This window comes from Sapajus apella, unplaced genomic scaffold (assembly GCF_009761245.1).
Source record: "Sapajus apella isolate SASKATOON/1434 unplaced genomic scaffold, GSC_monkey_1.0 scaffold99, whole genome shotgun sequence".
NCBI classification, from domain to species: Eukaryota; Metazoa; Chordata; class Mammalia; order Primates; family Cebidae; genus Sapajus; species Sapajus apella.
In genome coordinates this window covers 2,002,843-2,003,147 of record NW_022437039.1, presented here as the reverse complement: position 1 = coordinate 2,003,147, position 305 = coordinate 2,002,843, and positions in this window count along the sequence as shown.

The window sequence follows — 305 nt, the reverse complement described above, 5'->3', positions numbered from 1 at the left end:
CGTGAGCAGGGGACGCAGTGCGTGAGCAGGGGACGCTGTGTGTGCGGAGGGGATTCTGTGCGTGAGGAGCGGACGCTGGACTACGTGAGCAAGAGACGCTATGCGTGAGCAGGGGACGCTATGCGCGAGCATAGAACGCCGTACTACGTGAGCAGGGGACGCTGTGCGTGAGGGGATGCTGTGCGTGAGGAGTGGACGCTGGACTACGTGAGCAAGGGACGCTGTGCGTGAGCAGGGACGCTATGCGTGAGCATGGAACGCCGTACTATGTGAGCAGGGGGACGCAGTGCGTGAGCGGGGGACGC